Below are 13,635 nucleotides of genomic sequence, written 5' to 3'. Positions count from 1 at the left end.
GTCTATTCACATCTTTTCACCATTTGTCAATTGGGGAATGCTTTGCATTCTTCTAAATTTGACTTAGTTTTCTATATATTTGAAAATTGAGGTCTTTATTTGAAACAGTTTGTCGTAAAAATTTTGTTCCACTTTGTTGTTTTCCTTCTTAATCTTGGTTGCATTGGTTTTGTTTATGCAAAAATATTTAGTTTAACGTGGTCACAGTTATCTATTTTACATCTCATAGTGTTCTCTATGTCTTGTTTAGATAGAAAGTCTTCTCTTATCCATACATCTGGCAGGTTTATATCCCATACTCTCTTTATTTATGTTATTATCCTTTATTTCTAAATGATGTATCTATTTCAACTTTATCTTGGTTTATAGGATGAGGCGTGGGACTATGTCTAATTTCTGCCACACTGTTTTTCAGTTTTCCCAGTAGTTTTTGTTGAATACTAAGTTCTTCCAAAAGCTTAAATCTTCAGGTTTGTTGAGTTGCATGCCCAATTCAATGACCTCTTCCCTCTCTGATTTGTTGATATATGCACTCAAGGATATACATTTTCCCCTGAGTACTGTTTTGGCTGCATCCCATAGATTTTGATATGTTGTTCCTCGTTGTCATTCTCTTTAACGAAATCAGTAATTGTTTCTGTGTTTTGTTCTTTGACCCATCAGTTTTGAAGAATTAGATTATTTAGTTTCCAATTAAGTTCAAATCTGCCTTTCTATAAGGACTTATTGATTATCATTTTTATTGCATTAATGGTCTGAAAAAAATTTTATTTATTATTTCTGCTTTCCTACATTTGTTTGCAATGTTTTTATGACCTAGTACATGGTTAATCTTTGTATATGTGCTAAGTGCTGCCAAAAAGAAGGAATAATCCTTTTTATCCCGATTTATTTTTCTCCAGATATCTATTTTTTAAAACATTTTATTCACTTCTCTTACTTCTTTCTTATTTATTTTTTTAGGTTCAATTTATCTAGTTCTGATAGAGTAAGGTTGAGGTCCCCCACTAATATAGTTTTACCATCTATTTTCTCCTTAAGTTCCTTTAGTTTCTCCTTTAGAAATCTGAATGCTGTACCATTTGGTGCATATATATTGAGTACTGATATTTCTTCATTATTTATACTGCCTTTCATCAAGATGCAATTACCTTCCTTATCTCTTTTAAGGAGATCTGTTTTTGCTTTAGCTTTGTCTGAGATCATTATTGCTATTCCTGCCTTCTTTTTATCAGTTCTAGCCCAGTAAATTCTACTCCACCCTCTTACCTTTGTAAGAGGGAAAACTAGATATTTAAGGTATGATCACCTTAAATCTGATTAGCTCAATTCCAAATTTAAAATAGACCCAAGTCAGGATGGCTTTTATGGAAGTTTATTTACAATTAGGAAAGTTGAAGGTAGGGAAATAGAGACTCTGGCCCAGACCAGAGGTCCGGACTGGATAAGAATTCAGAGGTCTCAGCAAAGGAGCACAGAGGTTAATTAAACAAGACTACTAGCCACAAGGCCTTTTACAATTAGAGAGGCAAGAGAGGCCACCTTGAGGGTATAGACTCCAGAAACGCCAAGGGAGGAGAAAGGAAGTCAGCCTAACTTACCCACGTGACAATTCAGAGGGAAGCCACCTCGGGTCTCACCAGAGATCCTTCAACACCAAGTTCAAAGGGCCAACTCCTCCACAGGAAGTTACCAACATATTTAAAAGATAGCATCTTTTGTCACTTCCTGCATCCACGTTCAATTTCCAGTGGACAAATGGCAGCCTCAACACTGTTTTGGACTGCCCAGAGGGCAGTCCCTTGTTCTTGATTTGTTACTTATTGTCACATGTGGGTAACTAATCTCCCCTCCCCACTAAGTTGGGTGAGGTGACATTATTTCTGATGGCTAGAGTCTAACAATGAATGAGGATGAGCTAATTCTATTTACACACCTTTAGCCTGTGTATGTCCACCCACCTCATGTGTGTTTCCTGTAGACAACATATGGTAGGATTCTGGTTTTTAATCCATTCTGCTATTCCCTTCCTTGTTATGGGTGAGTTCATCCCATTCATATTCACGGTTATGATTACCGTCTATGTATTCCCCTCCATTTTTACTTCCTCCTTTGATTATCTTTTCTCTTATCCCTCTTACCCTACCCTCCAACTTTTTACTTTTAGTCAGTTTCTCCCCCTTCCCTTCCCTAATGTTATTCCCCTTCCCAAACCCTCCCCTTTTAGGTTTGTTGAACCTTAATTTATTATAATCATTTACTACAATGTACCGAGTACCTAATCTATTGCACTGGTTCACCACTCTATTTTTAGCCAGCACCAGATTGATTTGATGGTTGTCACTTTATAATATACTTTGAGATCCAGTATAGTTAGGCCACATACCTTCATATTTTTTCATCAATTTCCTTAATATTCTTGGCCTTTTGTTCATCCAAATGCATTTTATTATCATTTTTTTAGCTTTATGAAATAATTTTTGGGTAGTTTGATTGGTATGGCACTGAATCACTATTTATTTTATTCAAGATTCTGATTGAAGTCTTTTATGAATTCTCTTCCTATATCTCCTCATGAAAAGAGTTGAATTCAAACTCTCAGAAAATTTTCCATTAGTCCTTTTTTTCTTCTCCTCTCTCTAGTCATCACAGGTAATTACCTCTCCAGAATTGTACTGTATATTGCCAGGACCTCACAGGCCCTTTATAGAATTCACTTTATGTTTCTTCATAAAATAGCAGTAAAGAAAATTCTAATGAGAGAAGTTTCTCCTCACTGTCTTTCTCTCCGTCTTCAACACAGATTTCTCATAGATTCTTATAGATCAAAATTCAACCACCTATATTCACTCTGACTCCATAGGTGAAAGCATCTTAGAAAGGTAATTAAAATTATAATGCTATACTGCTAGTTATACTTTCCTTTCCTCAATATTCAATTTGTCTCCCACGGATATAATACCAGTATATGTAGTCTCTGTGGGGTACCCTAGTGAAATAATCATTAAACATACATATAAAACCATATATGTATGTATATTTGCAACATACTATGTACATATATATATATTATACACTGTGTAATATATGTATTTTACAAACCCATAGATACATATGTTTTTAAAAGCCACTGCATCATCCACAATCATAGTACCCTAATTAGGAACATCAAATCCCAGAGCTTGTACTACATACCAATTATATGATAATTGAATCATAATCATGCCTTCAATGAGTTTAAAATATAATAGATATCATGGGATTATGGACTTAGAGCTGAACAATTCTCATATTTCCTTAAGTCAACTCCCTCCTTTTACAGATGAGGAAACTGAGGCATTAAATGAGGTTAAATGTCTAGCTCACATAGTCAGTAAATGTCTAAGATGGGATTTGAATCCATCTTCTTGATGACTCCAAGTTCAGTGTCTTGTCAACTCTGCCATGTTGCCTCAGCGAGATCAATGAACTGACTATGATGCAACATATATTACAAGTAAACCTAGACATAGGGCAGAGAAATTCCAAGGACCCAACTCTAGAGTTCCCAAAGCTTAAACCAAAAGCCAACACCATCTCCAATTCTTCTGTTCTTTAGCCACCACCCTCATTAGGTAGAAGAAGTAGTTATGAGTCATGATAGGGGATGCTATGCATATGCATCTGTAACCCCTCTTCTGTGTGGAATTGAACCAACTATTAAGCTACAGATGTAGGCATATGAACCTTACTGAGTACTGTGAAGCTCAAGTAACCATCCCCTGGGAACCCTGCCTGTGAGTACAAGCTGCTAATGATAGAAAGTTAGTCTAGAGTGTGAGGACTTATCCATGATTTCCATTTGGGAAACTAATTTTGTAAGGATGCCCTAGGGAAAAAATAGTCATTTTCTTTTGTGTGCAAGTCTATAATTAGTTTTCTGGTATGTTTCCAAGTCAGATCAGATTCACTGAGATAAATTTTACAAGGTTGAATGCTCAAGTATCACTATCGGTTGTATTATTGTATCCATTATGTTGTAAGATAAATTATGAAGATATTTAAGATTAGTTATTTGGGAGGCTTAGCAAGCAGGGCTGGAGAATTCTAAATGGAATGGGGAAGCAGGAAGTGTTGCTTCTCTCTCTGAGATGGACTCCATGGTGGCTGGGGACAAGTTGTTACTGACCCCCTGGGAGACCTCAGAGGAAGTAGAGTTTGTATCCTGTTACCCTGATATCCACAAGGAGGAAAGTCATTTGCCTGTGGGAGGTTTGGTTGAGACTATAAAATCTAACCTGGGTTGCTAGTTAGCTCAGGTTGGTTAGGTCCCTGACTTACCCAACTGAAAGAGTACTGGCTAAAGACCTGGGAAAGCTGTACCATCGCTGGATTTTGACAAGACTCAGCAGTGAGGATCCCACTTTCATTCTTGATTGTTCATTGTGCCCTGCCCTGCTATAGTTTCTAGCTTAGTGTAGATAAGTTCATTCCCTGACTCTGAGGCTTCCCCATAGACTGGTAGAATAGAACCCCTTTCCCTTCCTTCAAACTATAGTTCATTGAATTAAACCCTGTTTATAAAACCTATTGTCAGTCTACTCACTTGTTAGATTCACAGACTCCCTGGCTAGGTGGATCTGTGTTGGCAGTTGGGCCTCCAACTGGGGGTTAAATTTATTAAATATTTATAATATAATACTCATAATATTTAATTTAACCCCCAGTTTTTCCCCATAAGAATTAGGAGTATGGAAGCATATTAGCAATATAAGCACTTTTGTATTAGTGCCAAGCAATGTACCTAGGATCCCTTAGGAATCCCAGTAAAATAAGTGCCTTTTGGCTTAAGAGAGACAAGAATATTGGAAGCATTATGCTAAATATTATACATGCTTTAAGAAGATGCAAAGTAAATACTAAGTGATATCAGGAAAAAGATAAAATTTTGCATTTTTAATTACCTAAAAGTTCAAAATCTTCTAAGATTTGTAATAAAAAGGGGGGGGGGCTTCATTAAACAAAAGAAACTGATTGCTAGGCCTCTGATAGAAGTTAAGAATATAATGAATTTTTTAAGAGAGAGTAATGAATAGAGTGAAAGCTTTATTAATCATTAGGGGAATATCTGGAGACAGAAAAGCAAAACTGACCTGAAATTAAAGAACCAAGAACTATAAAGACTGGTATGCCACCACAATCTGTAGAACATGATATGGATAATCTGTCTTTCTCACCACAGTAAAATTAAGTCTAATATAGGAGATTGTAAGGAAAATTACCTTTCTTTTATGGAGGCAAATCTGACACTACAATGAGGAACTCTTTGGGTCCTGACTAGAACACACCATTGATATGTTAGAAAGGTGGCACAGAAATGAAGAAGAGAAATGTGTGCAGTTTTCGGAAAGCTTCAGGGGACAAACCTGCGATGTAGTATGCACATTGAATATAAAGCAATCTGAAACTACTGTATTTGAATATTTATGAGTCAAATAACCAAATTTGGGTGATGCAGAGTTAATAACATGTTCATGAACTTCTTGAATATATCCCAGCAGAAAACAGAGGTCACGATTTTGTGTAAGATCTAGAATGTCTATTAGAGAAGCACAAGAACGAGAATGTAGTAAAAACCAGGGACCATGCCCACCTGGCTAAATTCTGAGGTTATTGTGGATATACTGGGGATATCCACACTGAAATGATTCACTAAAGTAAGGATACTATATGTCACCTTGCTGTTGATGCAGCTACTACTACAGAAGTGGTCTGAAGCCTCTCTGTTATAGTGAACAAATATAATCAATGTGCCAAAGAGAAGAAAAGTAGATGAATAGGGAGAGCATAGCTAAGCAAGAGAGAGCTACCTCAAAGTAGTAAAAACCATCTTCTTAGATATGAGTCTCTGAGGCCTAGGAAGAGGCTGCTCAGGATCATCTAGTCTCACTGAAAGGAACTGAGGCAATTCTATATGGAAATGGATTAAGGGACTAAGTCATTCCTTTTTGAAAAAGAAACAGGTTTGGGAGCAGAGGCCAATGCAGCTTTTTGCTAGAAAAATAATAATGGAGTATAGACAGTAAAGTTCAGCTAGCTTCTCTTACTACTCTGACCTGAAGAGGTGCATAAGTGATTTGTGCACTCAAGAGGGAAATGGAGAGTTGGTGTGTGAGAGACTAAATTTAAAGCATCAGAAAACAGAGTAAAGGGAGCATCCCAGAAGAACTCTTCCAACATTTCCCTCCAAGCAACTTCATATCTAATTTGGAGTAATATAGTTAACAAAAGGTTAGGATGAAACACTTTTACAAATCAAGATAACTTAGAAGATCAAAAGAAAAAGCCATAACACTGAAATGGGAGTTGACCTGGTGAACAACATGGCAGCACCTCAAACTATGGTGCTTGTAGGTGAACAAGGCAACAGCAGCAATAACAGTTCCAGGAATTCTTATCACTCAGAGATTATAAGGGGATTGGATCCTGTGCAAGTCCTGGGTACATGACTGGACACTGTTTGACAACTCCATTGTCCATTGCCTAGTCTCAGGTCAGAAATCTAAGACAGAGAGAGGGCAAGTCATAGTTCCTGGTAACACTTCCAGTGTGGAGAGAAGAGCTTTAGGACTTGTGATTACAAAAGAGCAGGAGTCCTATCTGCATAAAAAAACAGAATGTACACCTCGAAAGCAGTGACCATACTCACCCCAGAGAACACAACTTTGGAAGCATGGAAAATTTACAGATCCCCAGAACTGGCTGTGAAGAGAGCAGGGCAAAAAAAGCCCAAATCTTGGGACAATGATTTGTACCCAGAGCTGAGCAGAACCCAATTCTAAAACAAAGTTTAAGATCAAGAAATAGGCTAAGAAAATGAGCACACAACAACAAAAAAAGAACCTGATTATAGTGACAGAGAAGCTCAAGATACAAACTCAGAAGAAGACAACATGAAAACATCTAAAACAAAAACCTTAGTGAAAGATGTAGATTGGACACAAGCCCAATAAAAATTCCTGACTGAGCTAAATAAAGAATTTAGAAGGAGGAAATGTTTTTAAAATAAAAGAAAAGTGATAAGAAGTAAAATTTGGGAAAGAAATGAGAGCAATGAAAGAAAATAATGAGAAGAAAATTAACAACTTGGTTAAACAAGGCACAAAAAATACTGAAGAACATAATTTTTAAAAAGAACTAACCAAATGGAAAAAAGAGGTTAAAAAAACCTTGAAAGAAAATAATTTCTTAAAAATTAAAATTTGATAAGTGGAAGATGTCCATAAAACATCAAAAAATATATACTTCATATTTCAATAAATCATAAAGAAAAACTGTCATATCTTAGAACTAGGAGCAAAATTGAAATTAAAGAATCCATTGATCATATCCTGAAAGAGATCCCAAAATAATTATTCTCAGGAATATTATTCCCAAATTCCAAAGCTTTCAGAGAAAGGAGAAAATACTTCAAGTAGCCAAAAAGAGACCATTCGAATACCATAGAGCCGTAGATTGGATCACACAAGATTTAGCAACTATCTTGATAAAGGAGCTAGGGACTTACAAAATGATATTCTAGAAAGAAATGGAGCTATTGTTACAACAAAAAATAACCTACTTAACAACACTAAGTATAATCATTCACTGCTATGAAACTGACTGTTGATTAATGATTAATGATTTTTAGTTGAGTTTTGTTCATCGTAATCGTAACCATTATAATCAAGCTTTATCATTGTAGTGAAGCTTTAAGGCTTTGATGCTTAGAGTTCATTGTACAGTTCTAATTTTACTCCACAATAAGCAAGCAAAGCAAGATGTCAGTTGAGAGAGATAAGATAGATGGATGAAGGATGATTCAACCTGGTCACAAGATGTTTTCCTAGTGTTGGATTCCACTGGTACAGAATGGTAGATAAGCTACATTTTGTAGAATGGTCAGGGGTGAAGACTAATTCTATTTACCACCCCCAATTCATAACATAATGAATTCTAGAAAGTTCCTGGTCTGAGATCTTAGAAGAAGAGGTTGACCTAGGTCAGTGATGGTGAACCTTTTAGAGATGGAGTTCCAGGACTCACTCCCATACCACCACCTAGACCAAATGTCATGCCATCCCCCCTCAGAGACTGAATGCCACACACATACACACCCAGAGATGGAGTGATACAACCAACCCCTCCCTTACCCCAGATAGGGGAGGGAGAAAGCACTCCCACTGGGCTGCTGGGAAGAGGCTTACGTGAAGAAGGAGAGGGGAGCAGCTCTGCCCAAATCCCACTGCCTTTCTAGTAATGGACTAGAGTAGGGGGCATGCATACCCACAGACAACTCTCTGCTTGCCATCTTTGGCACCTATGCCATAGTTTCACTGACCTAGATTTTCCAATCACCATGATGCCAAGAGGATATTGGCTTAATTCAGGTTTTCCAGTCACCATGATGGGTGAAGATTCATGGTCAGGTGGTCAGATAGTATAATAAAAAAACCAATCACAATCTTAGTTTGAGGGGCATCTCTGGACATTATGTAAATACTAAACTGTTTTAAAAAGCTATTCTAACTACAACAGGGGTCTTTGGTTACTGAAGGACCATTGGCCTCAATTATTGACAACAGCTAGCTTTGTCAATAAAGAAACTTAGACCTTTTGTGCCACAGTCTCTCATTTTCTAAGATTTATGGAAACAATGAATTATAGGATTTTCAAACATTCCTCATGAAAAGATCTGAACTGAATAGAAATTCAATAGATATTCAGACATAAAGCTCAAGAGAAGAATAAATAGGAAACGTGAAAGAGAAATCATAAGAGTCTTAATAAGGTTAAACTGTTTCCATTCCTATAAGGGAAGATGATTAGTGTAACTCCTATGAACTTTATCATTAGTAGAGCTTTTAGAAGGATTTTAGTAGAGAGAAGTCAATTATATTGGAATGATCACCAAAAAAAAAAGAATTTAAGGGTGAAGGGGGAGATGTGAACTAGAAGTAAGAGGAAAGAAAAGAATAGAGTGGGAAACTATCTCAATGAAAGAAGTGCAGAAGGAAGACTATTTATAATAGAACAGTTTGATATAAAATAAACTTAGACCAGAGTCTATTATTTTTCATAATAAGTTCAAAATGGATATATGATCTGAACATTTTTAGAAGTCATAATATCAACAAAAAATTAGACAAGATCCAAATCAAGTAATTTTCACAGATATGGGATAAATCTTCACCAAACAAGGGATAGAAGTAGTTACAAAACTTCAGAGTTGGTTAGTTTTGCTCATTTTGGCCATTTCCTTTTTTATTCTTTTTTATGAAATGGCTTGGTGGGAAGAAATATACTCAGAAATGAATACTGCATAAAAATAAAATATACCACTAAAATTAAACAAAAAGGGGTTAGAATAGTACTCTTTCTGACTTTTTTAAAATACTAAATGGAACAAAGTATAGATTAACAAAATTCAATTGCTTTCTTCATAAAGGATAAGATAAACATAAGATTTAAAAGATTTTATTTAATATTTTTTGTTTATAATATCTGGTAGAATAGGATAACTTGGATAATTACCACAAAAATGGAAAGCTAAGAATAAAATTTAATATTAAATATTGAGTCCAAGGTAGAAATTCTAAGTTAAGCAGTTGGGGTTGGACAATTTGCCCAAGGTCACACAGCTAAGAAGTGTCTGAAGCCAACTTTGAAACCAGGTCCTTCCGACTCCAGGCCTAGTGTTCTATCCACTAAGCCACCTAGCTGTCCCTAATACCGAACTTATTCGTGGAACTTTAATAGATGATAAGAGTTCAGGGAAGATACCAAAAAATAGAATAACAAGATAAAAGACTGATTTTTCTTTTCTTACAGCCTACCTTTTTATAGCTTCTCTTATCTTTTATAGCAAGAATGGTCTGGTAGTATTTCACATGACAAAGTGATACAAAAGTAAATAAAAACAAAAATGTAATGAATAATTTGTCCAAAGCTATTCAAATCAAACTGTTTTATGGTGGATAATATTGGTTTTTGTTACTGAGTTACACATCTGTCAGGTGGAAACTAATAGCTCCCACAAATGTGTCTTTGTCCTTTATAATAATTATTAATGCCCCTCCTTTGAATTCTATGACCATGCCACATGCCACCTGGAAAGAGAAAAAATAGTAATGGAAATATAAATAGAAAATAGTAAAAATAACATAGAAAATTATGATTTTGAAAGCAAAACTATCTTAAAATTAATACTTTAAATGCTGGGAAAAGATGGATTAATTCTGCTGAACTACAATTTTTAATTTTAGTTGTGTTTTTTTTAACCCTTGTACTTCAGTGTGTTGCCTCATAGGTGAAAGAGTGGGGGGTCAAGTGACTTGCCCAGGGTCACACAGCTGGGAAGTGGCTGAGGCCGGGTTTGAACCTAGGACCTCCTGTCTCTAGGCCTGACTCTCACTCCACTGAGCTACCCAGCTGCCCCTAATTTTAGTTTTGAAATTTTAAAAGTTACGTTATTAGGAAGAGAAAAATTAATAAGAATGCAAATTGTTCACTAGTAAGGAAATGTTAAATGCCTGACTTCTTTTCCCCTTTCAATTTTATTTGACATGGTAATAAAATTTTAGAATATATGCATTTCTGAGTTGAATGTCAACTAAATGATCACTATTTCCTTTCTTTGAGTATTATGTAAGTTTAGTACCTCCACTTATAGATGGGTCATTCACAAAAGCTATCTTTTATTTAAGGTATTTTTCAGGTCCACATAACATGAAAGTATGGTTCATGAGTCCAAACTGATGAGTGTATTTTTCCTACTCAGCCAGAATATATAATTAGTTCAAATCAAAAAGCATTTAGTGAAATAACATTGTGTACTCACAGTAGAACATTTTCTCCATAATCTGTTGCTCCCTCTCTCATAACACATGAAAAATGAGTGTCAAGAGTGGATCTAAGAATTACAAATGGGACACACATGGAAGGAACATTTGTGGGCAGAACACATTTGTGAATACAAAAATACATAGGAAATATGTGTGATCAGGATCCATGTGTGAAGGGGAATAAATCAGTCAATCAAGAAATACTTCTCCTGTACCTACAATGTGTCACACACTATACTAAACCCTGGGGATATAAAGGAAACATTCTCTCATCTCAGAGATTGTTTACATTCTATTAATGGAAACAACATGTACATAAATATAAACAGAAAAAAAAACACATATAAGATAAACAAATGCAAAGAAAAATGATTAGATACAAAGTAATTAGAGGAATCTTGAATCACAAAAGGCTTTGTGTGGAAGGCCATTCTTTATTCATATCTGAAAAGAAATGAGAGAATTTATGAAGTAGAGATAAGGAGGAAGATGATCCTAAGCATGGGAAACAATTAATGCAAAAGCCCAGAGATAAAACATAGAATGAAGGAAACAGCAAGTCAATTTGACTGGGTGGTAGAGCATAAGTAAGGGATTGGTGTATAATGTGCCTTGAAAGATATCCTGGGGCCAGGTTGTAAAGGTCTTTGAAAACTAAACAGAGAAGATTATATTTTGTCCCAGAGGTGATAAAGAACAACAAGAATTTACTGAGTAGCAGAGTGACTTGGTCAGATCTCCAATTAAGGAAAATATGTCCTTAGTAATGTGAAGAACTGGTTAGGATGCAGATAGACTTGAGGCAGGGAAGCCTATTAGAAGCTTTTGCCAGTGGTGGAGGTGAAAGGCAATGAAGCCTTGATCTAAGACAATGGCTGTATGCATAGAGAGAAGGTTATCATAAGATATCCTAGGAGAGGTAGTGGAGGTTAAAAGGATAAAATGTGGAAATGGGCAGGATCATGTGGCATAAGGGAGAGTGAGAAGCACAAGATAATGCCAACATTATCAACCTGGGGAACTGGAGGAATGGAGATAGCCTTCAGAGAGAGAGGGAAGTTTGGTAGAGTGGAAGGTTTAGAGAAAAAGATATTGAGCTTCAGTTTTATTTGAGGCATTCAATTTGAAGTGTCCAACAAGCAGGTGGTATTGCAGAAATGAAGCTCAGAAGGGACAGTAAGGTTAAATCTATAGATCTTTGTATAATTGTATAATTTGTATGACTGTATAATAATGCAGGAGATGTTCATTTGACCCCTGGGAGCTGATCAGGTTATTGAAAAAGCAAAGAAAGCTTTCCTTTCTACACAAGGGACCATTGTTTAGATAGTGAGTGAGCAAAATAGACTTATAAAACACACACACACACACACACACACACACACACACACACACACACACACACACACACACACATCTCCAGGAGGGCAAAAGTTTCAAATGCAGTGGAGAAGAAAAGAGAGATGAAGACTAAAAAAAGACCATCAGTACTAACTGAGTGATGAAATCAGAAGCCAAATAGTTGTGGTTTTAAAAAATGAATGAAAGAAGTATCAAATAGTACAGAAATCCTCCCACCCCAAGAAGTTTAATGAAAAACAAAAACAAAGTAAAAAATAAGGTATACAGATATATAAATAAATATATACATACATTATTATATAACAATATATAAATAATATGTTTTAAATATGTGTGTATATGTGTATATACCCACTGAGAGGATCGTAGTGAAGGATTTTTAAGAATGAGGAGACTTGGGCATGTTTTAAAGGCAGTAGAGATGTAAACAATAAAAAGGGAAAGATCAAAAATTACTCCCAGGAATGGAAAGTGCAACCCGATGGAAAAATATGATAGGGGACTAGGGGATGGAGACAAAGGCACCTGTAAAGGCATTGCTGATGACCAGAGAGAAGAATCACTTTGCTATCAGAGACTGGAGGAAAGGAAAAGAGAATATGAAACAATGACAAGAAATTTTGAGATGAAGAAAAAGGCAGAAGGAGCTCATGGCCTAAATGGCCTAAATATTTTCAGTAAAGTAAAAAGCAAGTTGAGAGAATAGAATGAAGAAGAGTCACGAGAAATTTGGAAAGAGAAAATAAAAAGGATTGTAACCATTTTTATGGAGAATGGGGCTAGGCAGAAATAAATAGAGTACCTTTATGCTGAGAAACCACAGATGTCTTACAATGAAAGCCTCACATTGTTATCTCAGAAGCTAGTCTTTGATTAGCACCACACCCTTTTTCTGTTTGACATTCCTTACTTCTTTATTTCTACGAGTATTATTTTATTTCTACTAGTATAGTTATTATTATTTTCACCCATTTGACCTCTCTTCTGAGGCTAAAATACTATTTCTCCCCAACAAGAGGAGGATAGTATCCTGTCATCTCTTTCATCATAGATCCTGGAACTTAAACTTCAAATCTTTTTTCCATGGAAAGACAGGTTATTTATATTCACAATCACTGAATTAGATAAAAGACTTGAGTGATTTTTTTTCTCTGCATTAATAAAGAGAAGTCTATTAGCTCCCAGAGTCTTAACCTCCAGGGGCCAAACTCTTTTGAAACAAAATAGTCTACCTTCTAATTAGAACTCACAGACTTCAGTCTTTCTTTGAGTCTACTTTTTGTTAGCTGTATCCACACTCTAGTCTCAAGACATTCTCTGACTTAAGATTTGAAAATCTTTGTAACTCTTGATTGGTAACCTGCATCCCTTTCAGTTTCATAAGCTTTCTTCTAGCAAACATTAAATGATT

The sequence above is a fragment of the Gracilinanus agilis genome, chromosome 5 (genome assembly GCF_016433145.1).
Source record: "Gracilinanus agilis isolate LMUSP501 chromosome 5, AgileGrace, whole genome shotgun sequence".
NCBI lineage: Eukaryota > Metazoa > Chordata > Mammalia > Didelphimorphia > Didelphidae > Gracilinanus > Gracilinanus agilis.
This window is presented reverse-complemented; position numbering follows the sequence as displayed.